Below are 12395 nucleotides of genomic sequence, written 5' to 3' on the forward strand. Positions count from 1 at the left end.
TCATCTCTGTCCTAAACATTCTACCCTGTATCCTCAGACTGTGACCTCCTGGTTCTGGACTCTCCCGCCATCGGGAACATCTTCCCTGGATCTACTCTGTCTGGTCCTATTAGAATTCTCATAGCTTTCTATGAGATTCCTCCTTCATCCTTCTAAACCCCAACGAATATAATCTTAACCGACTCAATCTCTCCCGTCCTGCCATCCCATCTTGACCTGGAAAAGGTGGCGTTGAGCTGCCTTCTTGAACTGCTGCAATCCTTTATGAGCGATAGTTGCATTTGATAGGATGGAATACCTCATGAGGTCATTTCAGAGGCCAGTTAAGAGTCAACTGGCCTCTGAACTGGCGTGGACCTGTAGTCAAGGCCAGACCAGGTAAGGACGGCAGATTTCTTCCTCTGAAGGAGATCAGTGAATGACAATCCAGTTGTTATTTAATTAACTGAATTTAGATTCTCCAGCTGCCTTGCTGGGATAATTACATCTCGGGATTATCAATCCAGCTCTCGGGATTACATTGAACCTATAGTTGCCAGGATTTAAAGATTAATGTCAAAGTAAACTGCAGCAGACAACAGCAGGGCAGAATTCATCGGGGTAATGACATTTGTGTGTGTGTGTCTTTTTTCCAGATTAACTCTTTGGTCCATCAGGGGGAGGATGATGGCGTCGTTTGACAATCAGCCAATCATTTTCCGGGGGAAGGGGAACCAATGCAAAGGTGAAAGGTTCAAGCAACCAATGACAGGGGTTCGGTGGGAGGGTGGGGTGGGGGGGGAGGGTTCAGTGGGACACCTCAGGTTTTTTTTAAGTTTATTTATTTGTGTCACAAGTCAGCTTACATTAACATTGCAATGAAGTTCCTGTGAAAATTCCCTAGTCGCCACACTCCGGCGCCTGTTCAGATACACTGAGGGAGAATTTAACATGGCGCAGAAAGTCCGTATGCAGGTGCAGCAGGTAACAAAAAAAGGCAAATGGGATGTTGGCATTTATTGCAAAGGAACTGGAGTACAAAAGTAGAGAAGTGTTGCTGCAATTGTACAGGGTGTCGGTGAGACCACACCTGGAGTATTGTGTCCAGTTTTGGTCTCCTTATTTGAGGAAGCATGTGGTGGCATTGGAGGCAGTTCAGAGGAGGCTCACTAGATTGATTCCGGGGATAGAGGGGTTGACGTATGAGGAGAGATTAAACAGTTTGGGTTTGTACTCGCTGGAGTTTAGAAGGATGAGAGGGGATCTGATCGAGATATATAAAATTTTAAAAGGGATTGATAAAGTAAATGTAGACCAAATGTTCCCTCTTATGGGACAATCTAGAACAAGGGGCCACAGGTATAGGTTGAGAGGCGGCAGATTTAAAACAGATGAGGAGGAACTCGCTGCCCCGTAGCGCAGTGGAGTCTGAATTGTTGAATAGTTTCAAGAAGGAGATAGATATATTTCTAATAAAAAAAGGTAAGGAGGGATATGGAGAACAGGTGGGGAGGTGGATTTGAGACCAGGGAGAGATCAGCCATGATCTGATTGAATGACGGAGCAGGCTCGAAGGGCTGAATTTACCTACTTCTGCTCCTAATTCCTATGTTCCTATGTAATGCACCTAACTAGCATGTCTTTTGGACTGTGGGAGGAAAGCACAGCTCCCGGAGAAAACCCACGCAGACACGGGGAGAGCGTGCAGACTCCACACAGACAGTGACCCAAGCCAGGAATCGAACCCGGCTCTCAGTAAAGGTAACCGTGAAACTATCATCTATTGTTGTAAAAATTCATCTGGTTCACTAATGCCTTATAGAGGAGGAACTCTGCCGTCCTTACCCAGTCTGGCCTACATGTGATTCCAGACCCAGTACAATGTGGTTGAGTGACAGCCAAAGGCTAAAGAAAAGGCAAAAAGGACTTTATGGACTGCAGCAGTTCAAGAACGTGGCTTATCCCAACCTTCTCAAGGGGCAGTTGGAGATGGGCAATAAATTCTGGCCCAGCCAAACCACACCCACACCCTGTAAAATATTTTTTTAAAAAGGGGATCAGTTGGTTTGAAGCTAACTTGGATTGAGGTGAAGGTTAAGCTACAAAGCAATTGAGTTCATCACACAGGGAAGAGAGGGGAGAGGTTGGAGTGGTGGAAATGCAGAAACCCAGGCCATAGAAAGCACAATTTGTGTTGAAAATATTTTCTAAAAGAGAGGAAATCTGAGATCAGAGGACAAATCAAATGGCTAAGTAAAAACACACAAGTATATAGAGCGTGTCCTGCTGTGACAGTGAGACCGCCCCCCCCCCCCCCCCTGCCGTGTCTGGTAGACTGGGAAAGTAACCCCTGACCCCCGCACCAGTGACTATTGACTGAGTGGCTCGTGACCTCAGTGTGTTTGTTTATTTGATCATCAGGCCAGTTAGCAGCAGCTTAGCGACTTTCAGTGCTGTTTATAGAAGACTGCCACCCGCAGAGACTTACTACCATACATTTCAACAGCTCCAAGTGGGCAATTAATGGGCCAGTCTCCTTGAGAAGGAGGGCTAGGGGTCTGTGGGGGAGGTCACCTCTGTGTACTCAATGCTGAGACATCCTTGGGTCAGGAGCAGGGCCTTTAAGCTGCCTCATTCTCATTCTGACATCTGTAAGCCTCCGGCGAGTGAGTGGTTAGATAGAATCTCCCGATGTTTGTGCCCTCACCACTGGCCAGCACTCAACAGGGAAGAAAAGAGTATGGGCCAGTAGTCTTATTTTCCCATTTTCTACTGTTAGTTTGCCCTTTTGGGAGTGATTATGAACCCCCCTGATCTCTTGAAACACCACAGGAAAAACTCAAGAGAAACCACACATGGAGAATTGGGCACTTAGCATATCATCAGATCTTACAGCACTGAATGAGGCAATTCAACCCCTTCTGACAATTCTGGCTCTTTGAACGAGCTATTCAATCAGCACTACTCTCTTATTCCCCTTGCACCTTCAAATTTCTCCCTTTCAAGTTTTACCCAATTCCCTTTTGAAAGTTGCTATTGAATCTGCTTCCACCGCCCTTTCTGGCAGCACCTTCCAGATCACACAACTCATTGTTTGAAGAAAGCATCTCCTCACCTCATTGCCTCTCGTTCTTCTGTCAAATATTATAAATCAATTTCCTCTCCCCATTAGCCAGTGTATTTCACCTCCACAATATCAGTGCCAGGAAAGAATTGTAAATGTACATGGGTGGACAAAATCCCAAACCAACATTCGGCGAGTGACCCTAGACAGGACTCTGGCCTTCTGGGAACTTCTGAAGCAAACAATCTACTGACCAATCTTTCTGGATTCACCTCAGCACTCAGCCTATCAGACTGCGCATCTGTCTGCCAAAGGCCTTCAAGCACTCATCTTGTGGACACTGGGTTGAACACAATTCACATCTTGACTGAAACTCTTTGCTCAATTGCTCTCCCCTGGCTCCCTGCAAACATCACCCCCCCCCCCCCCCCCCGCCCCGCACCAACACACACACACACACACACACACTGAGAAAGACCCTCAAGTTAGTTAATACCATCTTTACTGCATCTCACTCACCACTCCATGATGACTTGTTCGATCAAGTTATCGCCCACCTTCCAGGTTGTTCCACATAGAGCACCATCCTGAGCGAGTTCTTCCAGCAGACAGCCTCTGGAGCAGAGAATGGGAAACGCACTAACTAGTTTCCCCATCGACCAAATGGCAGGGTTTGAAGTACCATGGTGAGCGTGGTCCTTGCGAAACAGGTTCAGGACAGGATCCCTGTGCAACCAACTGCCAGGGCCTCAGTACAACTCCTTATGCATTTGTGGAGAGACCTGAACAGTGATGCACATTACTGAGAACTTTTAAAATTAACTCAAGGGATGTGGGCATTGCTGATGGGCTCAACATTCCTTGCCCATGTATTAGGTCATTTAAGAGTCAACCACATCACTGTGTGGGGTCATGGAGACCAGATTGTTATCAAATTCTAATTTCACCATCTGCCGAGGTGGGATTCGAACTCAGGTCCTTAGAGCATTACCCTGAATCTCTGGATTTCTAGTCCAGTGACAATACAACTGCACCACCACCTCCCCTCTAAAGACTAAGTTTATTTATTTTAAAGTTTATTTATTAGTGTCACAAGTAAAACTGACATTAACACTGCATGAAGTTACTGTGGATTTCCCCAAGTCGCCACACTCCGGCATCTATTCTGATCAATGCACCTAACCAGTGATGGATTAATCACCATAAACTCCGCAAATGAGGTGGACACATAGCTTCAAAGATTTGCATTTACTAATTAAAAGACAACTGACCCTCCTACCAATGGAAACAGTTTCTCATTATTTACTCTATCTAAACCCCACATGCTTTTCAAACCTCCATTAAATCTCCCCTTCACCTTCACTGTTCAATCCGGGATTCTCGAAATGTCCCTTACTGATCTGTTATATATCATACTGGGCGGAATTTTGCTGGTTCGCCCTGCCCATCGATGGCGGCCCAATCGGGGAGGGAGGGAGCCTGTTGCGTACTCTGCCTGTGGTTTATTTGAGTAGGGAGGGGGGAGCCTACTGCCGCTCTGCACTGCAATTGGCGGGGGGGGGGGGGTGGAGGAGGGGGCACTACTGCTCTGCCTGCGATCGGTAGGGGGAGGGAGGGGACGCAGTCAGTCTTGGCAGCGGGGGCTATATTTTTGGGCAGTGTGGGGCTCATAGTTGGCTGTGGGCCCGCGCGATTGCGGGGAGGATGGCTAAGTTGAAGCTGGCTGCAGCAGCAGAGGATTAACCGCTCCCTCTCTCTCTCTTGTCAGGCCTCTGCTGTTGGCCGATGAATTAAGCTCTGCCCACTGCCTCCAGTAGCTAGAAACAGTCTAGCCCATTTCTTCATGCACAATGTGCACAGGATTGAGAGTAAAAACTCACCCAAAAAATGGATCTGCAACTCTCCCATTTTCCCGCTAGCTGGATACTTAGAATGTTTCTCGCAAAATTCCGCCCACCGTGTCCAAGCACCAACACTCATCCCACCTCCCTTTACTCGGAGCAAGTTGCTGATGGCTTTCTTCACCAATAAGGATAGTGAGGGAGGGGAAAACACAATAGCCAAATCCGTTGCACCATGGTTGGTTCCGCTGCAGAGGGGAGAAGTAAAAAGTATGGGAATGCAATAGTTATAGGGGATTCAATTGTAAGCGGAATAGCTAGGCATTTCTGTGGCCGCAAATGGGACTCAAGGATGATATGTTGCCTCCCTGGGTAAAGGATGTCTTGGAGCAGCTGCAGAATGTTCTGAAAGGGGAGGGCAAACAGTCAGTGGTCACAGTACACATTGGTACAAATTACATATGTTAAAAAAAAAGGATGAGTTCCTAAAATCAGCATATAGGGAGCTAGGAAGCAAGCTGAAAAGTAGGATCTCAAAGGTAGTGATCTCAGGATTACTACCTGTGCCATGTGCTAGTCAGAGTAGAAAGAGCGGGCTACATAGGATGTATACATGGCTGAAAAAATGGTGTGAGGGGGAGGGTTTCAGATTCTTAGGGCATTGGGACCAGTTCTGGGGGAGGTGGGACATGTACAAACTGGATGGGTTACACCTGAGCAGGATCGGGACTGATGTTCTTGGGGGGCGGTCCTTGCTAGAGTGGTTGGGGAGGGTTTACTAATAATGCAGGGGTATGGGAACCTTTGCAAGGATCCAGAGCAGGGGGAATTAAGAAAATGAGGAAAAGACAGTAAAGAGAATACGGAAAGTGATAGGCAGAGAAATCAAGGGCCAGAGTCAGGTAATGACCGAATAAAAAATACCTGAAAGGGAAAAGAAATGTTAAAAGTGCTCACCTTAAGGTTTTGCACCTGAATGCTTGGAGCATTCAAAACAAAATGGATTAATTGGTTGCACAGATAGATGTAAAGGGGTAAGATATAGTTGGCATTATAGAGACGTGGCTCCAAGATGAGCAAGGATGGGAACTAAACATTGAGGGCTATTCAGTGTTTAGGAAGGACTGATGGGAAAGAAAAGGTGGTGGAGTTGCAGTGTTGATTAAAGATTATACTGATATGATATTGAGGAGAGGTATTAGCATAGATGATGTGGAATCTGTATGGGTTGAGTTAAGAAACAACAAGGGGCAAAAAACATTGGTGGCTTGGTATACAGACCACCAAACTAGTGGTGATGTTGGGAAAAGCATTAGACAGGAAATCAGAGATGTATGTGTTAAAGGAGCATCTGTGATTATGGCTGACTTTAATCTGCATGTAGATTGGGAGATAGAGGAGGAATTTCTGGAGTGCATACGGGATTTTCTAAATCAATATATAGAGGTACCAAATCGACAGGATGCAATATTAGATCTCCTATTAGGAAACAAGTTAGGACAAATGACGGAAGTGTGTGTTGGGGAACACTTTGGTTCCAGTGATCATAACGCCATTAGTTTCAACTTGATCATGGATAAAGATAGATCTGGTCTTCGGGTTGAGGTTCTAAACTGGAAAAAGGCCAAATTTGAAGAAATGAGAAAGGATCTAAAAAGCGTGGATTGGGACAGGCTGTTCTCTGGCAAGGATGTGAATGGTAAGTGGGAGGCCTTCAAAGGAGAAATTTTGAGAGTGCAGAGTTTGTATGTTCCTGTCAGGATTAAAGGCAAAGTGAATAAGAATAAGGAACCTTGGTTCTCGAGGGATATTGGAACTCTGATAAAGAAGAAGAGAGAGATGTATGACATGTATAGGCAACAGGGAGCAAATAAGATGCTTGAGGAGTATAAAAAGTGCAAGAAACTACTTAAGAAAGAAATCAGGAGGGCTAAAAGAAGACATGAGGTTGCTTTGGCAGACAAGGTGAAGGATAATCCTAAGAGCTTCTACAGGTATATTAAGAGCAAAAGGATAGTAAGGGATAAAATTGATCCTCTTGAAGATCAGAGTGATCGGCTATGTATGGAACCAAAAGAAATGGGGGAGGTATTAAATGGGTTTTTTGCATCCGTATTTACTAAGGAAACTGGCATGGAGTCTATGGAAATAAGGCAAACAAGTAGGGAGGTCATGGAGTAATCAGATTAAAGGGGAGGAGGTGCTTGCTGTCTTGAGGCAAATCAGAGTAGATAAATCCCCAGGACCGGACAGGGTATTCCCTCGGACCTTGAAGGAGACGAGTGTTGAAATTGCAGGGGCCCTGGCAGATATATTTAAAATGTCGGTATCCACAGGTGAGGTGCCGGACGATTGGAGGATAGCTCATGTTGTTCCAAAGTTTAAAAAAAGGCTCAAAAAGTAATGCGAGAAATTATAGGCCGGTAAGTTTGACGTCAGTAGTAGGTAAATTATTGGAAGGAGTATTAAGAGATAGGATCTACAAATATTTGGATAGACAGGGACTTATTAGGGAGAGTCAACATGGCTTTGTGCATGGTAGGTCATGTTTAACCAATCTATTAGAGTTTTTCGAGGAGGTTACCAGGAAAGTGGATGAAGGGAAGGCAGTGGATGTTGTCTACATGGACTTCAGTAAGGCCTTTGACAAGGTCCCGCATGGGAGGTTAGTCAGGAAGGTTCAGTCGCTAGGTGTACATGGGGAGGTAGTAAATTGGATTAGACATTGGCTCAATGGAAGAACGATGTGGAGATGCCGGCGTTGGACTGGGGTAAGCACAGTAAGAAGTCTCACAACACCAGGTTAAAGTCCAACAGGTTTATTTGGTAATTAGTATTCTGTAACTTGATTTCTGTGTCTGTGCACTGTTTGAGAGCAGATATCCACTCCATCTGACGAAGGAGCAATGCTCCGAAAGCTTATGGTATTTGCTACCAAATAAACCTGTTGGACTTTAACCTGGTGTTGTGAGACTTCTTTCAATGGAAGAAGCCAGAGAGTGGTAGTGGAACATTGCTTCTCTGAGTGAAGGCCTGTGACTAGTGGTGTGCCACAGGGATCAGTGCTGGGTCCATTGTTGTTTGTCATCTATATCAATGATCTGGATGATAATGTGGTAAATTGGATCAGCAAGTTTGCTGATGATACAACGATTGGAGGAAGGTTTTCAAAGCTTGCAGAGGGATTTGGACCAGCTAGACAAATGGGCTGAAAAATGGCAGATGGAGTTTAATGCAGACAAGTGTGAGGTATTGCACTTTGGAAGGACAAACCAAGGTAGAACATACAAGGCAAATGGTAGGACACTGAAGAGTGCAGTAGAACAGAGGGATCTGGGAATACAGATACATAATTCCCTAAAAGTGGCGTCACAGGTAGATAGGGTTGTAAAGAGTGCTTTTGGTACATTGGCCTTTATAAATCAAAGTATTGAGTATAGGAGTTGGAATGTTATGGTGAGGTTGTATATTTGCTACCAAATAAACCTGTTGGACTTTAACTTGATGTTGTTAAAACTGTTACAAGGTTGTATAAGACATTGGTGAGGCCGAATTTAGAGTATTGTGTGCAGTTTTGGTCACCTAATTACAAGAAGGATATTAATAAGGTTGAAAGAGTGCAGAGAAGGTTCACAAGGCTGTTGCCAGGACTTGAGAAACTGAGTTACAGAGAAAGGTTGAATAGGTTAGGACTTTATTCCCTGGAGCGTAGAAGAATGAGGGGAGATTTGATAGAGGTGTATAAAATTATGATGGGTATAGATAGAGTGAATGCAAGCAGGCTTTTTCCACTGAGGGTAGGGGAGAAAATAACTAGAGGACATGGGTTAAGGGTGAGGGGGGAAAGGTTTAAAGGGAATATTAGGGGGGGTTTCTTCACACAGAGGTGCTGGGAGTTTGGAATGAGCTGCCAGATGAGGTGGTGAATGCAGACTCACTTTTAACATTTAAGAAAAACTTGGACAGGTACATGGATGAGAGGGATGTGGAGGGATATGGTTCAGGTGCAGGTCAGTGGGACTAGGCATAAAAATGGTTCAGCACAGGCAAGAAGGGCCAAAAGGCCTGTTTCTGTGCTGTAATGTGCTATGGTTCTATGGTTCTATGGGATGGTTTTCTGGAGCAATATGTTGAGGAACCAATAAGGGAACAGGCCATATTGGACTGGGTGTTGTGCAATGAGAAAGGATTAGTTGGCAATCTAGTTGTGAGAGAACCTTTGGGGAAGAGTGACCATAATACGGTAGAATTTTTTGTCAAGGTGGATAGTGATGTAGTTGATTCCGAGACCAGGGTTCTGAATCTCAATAAAAGCAACTATGATGGTATGAAGCATGAATTGGCCATGATGGACTGGGAAACATTACTGGAAGGAAAGACAGTGGACTAGCAATGGCAGTCCAGAAGTTGTTTATTCCTGTTTGGCGCAAGAATGGTAATGGAATTGTGGCCAAACCATGGCTTACAAGGGAAATTAGAGTTAGTATCAGATTCAAGGAAGAAGCATACAAATTGGCAAGAAAAAGCAACAGGCCTGAAGACTGGGAGCAGTTTAAAATTCAGCAAAGGAGGACCAAGGGATTGATTAAGAAGGGAAAAATAGAGTATGTAAGTAAGCTATCGAGGAACATGAAAACTGATTGTAAATGTTTCTATAGATATGTAAAGAAAGGAAGATTGACAAAAATGAATGTAGGCCCTTTACAGAAATGTGAGAATTCATAACGCGGAATAAAGAAATGGCTGTGGAATTAAATTTGTACTTTGCTTCAGTCTTCACAAAAGAAGACATAAATAATGTACCAGAAGTGCTGAGAGAAACATGTTTTAGTGAGGAGCTGAAGGAAATCAGCAATAGTGGAGAAATGGTTTTGGGGAAATTGACAGGATTGAAGGTGAATAAATCTTCAGGTCCCGATAATCTTCATCCCAGAGTACTTAAGGAAGTGGTCCTGGAAATAGAATAGTTATTTTCCAAAATTCTTTGGACTCTGGAGTAGTCCCTACAGATTGGAGGGTAGCTAATATAAGCCTGCTATTTAAAAGAGTGGTAGAGAGAGAACTATAGACCAGTGAGCCTAACGTCGGTACAGGGAAGTTGCTAGAGTTTATTATCAAGGATTTCATAACTCGGCATTTGGAAGGCAGTGGTATAATCAGACAAAGTCAGCATGAATTTACAAAAGGGAATTCGTGCTTGACGAATCTATTGCAATTTTTTAAGGATATAACTAGTAGAGCTGACCGAGGAAAACCAGTGGATGTGGTTTATTTAGAACAGTACAGTACAATACAGGCCCTTCGGCCCTCGATGTTGTGCCGAGCTTTGTCCGAAACCAAGATCAAGCCATCCCACTCCCTATCATTCTGGCGTGCCCCATGTGCCTATCCAATAACCGCTTGAAATTTCCTAAAGTGTCTGACTCCACTATCACAGCAGGCAGTCCATTCCACACCCCAACCACTCTCTGAGTAAAGAACCTACCTCGGATATCCCTCCTATATCTCCCAGACAAGGTCTCACATAACAGACTACTATGTAAAGTTAAAGCACATGGGATCGCAGGTAATGTCTTGAGATGGATAGAAAGCTGGTTAGCAGGTAGAAAGCAAAGAGTTGGCATCGAGTTAGTCTTTTTCTGATTGGCAGTCAGTGACTAGTGGGGTTCTGCAGGGATCTGTGCTCGGACCCCAACTGTTCACATTATATATTAATGATTTGGAAGAGGGAACTGAATGTATTATCTCCAAATTTGCAGATGATACAAAGTTGGGTGGGAGGGTGAGCTGTGAGGAGGATGCAGAGATGCTTCAGCATAATTTGGACAAGCTGAGTGTGTGGGCATCTGCATGGCAAATGCAGTATAATGTGGATAAATGTGAGGTTATTTGGTAGCAATAATAGGAAGACAGATTATTACTTGAATGGGTGTAAATTGAGAGAGATAGATACTCAACAAGACCTTGGAGACCTTGTGCATCAGTCATTGAAAGTAAGTGTGCAGGTACAGCAGGCAATGAAGAAGACAAATGGTATGTTGGTCTTCAAAGCAAGAGGATTTGAGTATAGGGATAGGGATGTTTTGCTACAATTGTATAGGGGGTTGGTGAAGCCACACCTGGAGTATTGTGCGCAGTTTGGGTGTCCTTCTCTGAGGAAGGATGTCCTTGCTATAGTGGGAGTGCAGTGAAGATTTACCAGGCTAATTCCTGGGATGGAGGGTCTGTCATATGAGGAGAGATTAAGTCAGTAAGGCGTATATTCACTGGAGTTTAGAAGAGTGAGAGAGGATCTCATAGAAACTTATAAAATTCTAACAGGGTTAGGGTAGATTCAGAAAGAATGTTCCCAATGGTGGGGGAGTCCAGAACTTAGGGTCATAGTTTGAGGATAAGGGGTAAACCTTTTAGAACTGAGATGAGGAGAAATTTCTTCACCCAGAGGGTGGTGAATGTGTGGAATTCACTACCACAGAATGTAGTTGAGGCCAAAAGGTTGTTTCAAGAAGAAATTAGATCTTACTCTTGGAGCTTAAGGGATCAAGGGATTTGAGGGGAAGGGGGGAATCAGGATGTTGAATTTGATGATCAGCCATGGTCAAAATGAAAGGAGGAGCAGACTCCTGTGTGAAGGATTCTTGTTTTATGTTTCTAAGGGGCTGTATTCAGGAGATGACTGCCAACGCTGTGGCCAGGACAAGCGTGCTTTCTAGGGAAGTGCCTTGCTTTTGTTTGACATGGCCCTCTCCTCTTTAGGAAGACATAAGGACTCATTATGCTTCATATGATGAGGACAGTCAGCAAACCAACTCTCGGGGCTGCTCTGTAACAAGACACGGAGGTGATGGTCCTTTAACCCACTGGCTGGTTTCCTGCTTAAACCCTTCAATGCCAAGGACAGCTGAGTGGTATGTTATAAAGACCAGTTGCGCAGACCATTACCATCGCTGAATCTCTGACTGTCAACACCCTGAGGGTGACCATTGACCAGAAACTAAACTGGAAGGGTGGCACAGTGGTTAGCACTGCGGCCTCACAGTGCCAGGGACCCGATTCAATTCCAGCCTTGGGTGACTGTCTGTATGGAGTTTTCACATTCTGCCTGTGTCTATGTGGGTTTCCTCTGGGTACACTGATTTCCTTCCAAGATATGCAGGTTAGTTGGATTAGCCATGCTAAATTCCCCTAAGTGTCCAAAGGTAACCCCCAGGATGTTGATAGTTGGAGAGTCAGCGATGGTAATGGTAACCACTGTTGCCACCATGCTGCCCTCCAGCCAATTCAGTTTTTTCCTGGTTGGAATAAGTCATCAGTTCTGGGAAACCTTTCTTGTTTACACCTTCTCCAGTGCTTTCAGAACATATCAGAATATTCTAAAAGTGGCCGAACCAAAGGTTCTACATGAGTTTAATATTCCTCGTGAACCAGAGTTAATTAAGCTTGTCCTGAATTTTAGATGAGAAGCTTGCGCCCAATCCCACTGCACAATGGGCTCAGGTTTGTTTTGTTTC

Source organism: Mustelus asterias, chromosome 24, assembly GCF_964213995.1.
Source record: "Mustelus asterias chromosome 24, sMusAst1.hap1.1, whole genome shotgun sequence".
Taxonomy (NCBI): domain Eukaryota; kingdom Metazoa; phylum Chordata; class Chondrichthyes; order Carcharhiniformes; family Triakidae; genus Mustelus; species Mustelus asterias.